Consider the following 1,084-nt stretch of genomic DNA (forward strand, 5'->3'; position numbering starts at 1 on the left):
CCTACCCATTGTGTAGTTTGTTTGTGTTTTCTTTCTTCCCCTTCCTCCTCCCCCTCCTCCTCTTTTCCTCTTCCTCCTCATCCCTTCTTCCTTTCATTTTTTTTTTTCTGTTTTTCAGGTAGTGTCTCATATAAACAATGCTGACCTAAAACTCACTAGATAGATGAGGATGACCTTGAATGGATCATTCTGCTTCCATTTCCCAAGTTCTGGGACTACAGACATGTATCATTATCCCAAAGATTTTCTGCAATTTTAGAATAAAATCTGTGTGTAGAAGAATGTGGTGATTTCACGACTCTATAATAGACTTCAAATATATTGTGGGACAAATAAGACAACACTAGGAGATGCCAGAAACAGGCTTATTTAGGCTGCAGCCTGGTCCAGAGGACTCAAGCCTCAAAGTCTGGATCCCCAAGGGAAATAGTACATATCTTTTATATCTTAGGCATTAGGTTATAGTGAGAAGGAAACTTATGTACAGTCTCAAAATTGGGCAAGTTATTATAAATTTAGAAAATAAAACAAATGTAAAAAAAATCCTCTGAAAACCATTGCAGAAGTCTCTGAGATGAACAGAATTGAGGAAGGTTCATCAGGACACAAGGCCAGTGGTTCTAGCTAGCTGTGTTAGCCTTCTAGCCACAAACTTAGCTGAAATTTTCTGACAGAGACAGAGGGAGAAAACAAGGATTAAAGTCCATATTTTCCTTAAATATTCCATTTAGCTACATCACTTATGGATACCTGCATCATTAATTTTTCTTCTGGATTATTAGAACTGACACAGCCAAGTGGAACACATTAGTGTTCTCTATATCCCTGTCTTTTTCTTCCTTCCCCCTAGAATTGTCTATTTTTTTCACACTTTTTAATCTACTGTGCTGGGTTGAGGGAGCCTCAATTGGGGAATTGCCTCCATTGGACTGGCCTGTGGCCATGTCTGTGGGGCATTTTCTTGATTGTTGAGTGATGTGGGAGGGCCCAGCGCACTGTGGGTGGTGCCACCCGTGGGCAGGTGGGCCTGTGTTGGATAAGAAAGCAGGCTGAGCAGGGGCCAGGGGAGCAAGCCAGTAAGCAG

This window comes from Nannospalax galili, unplaced genomic scaffold (assembly GCF_000622305.1).
Source record: "Nannospalax galili isolate Female #2095 unplaced genomic scaffold, S.galili_v1.0 scaffold1209, whole genome shotgun sequence".
In the NCBI taxonomy this organism is placed as follows: domain Eukaryota; kingdom Metazoa; phylum Chordata; class Mammalia; order Rodentia; family Spalacidae; genus Nannospalax; species Nannospalax galili.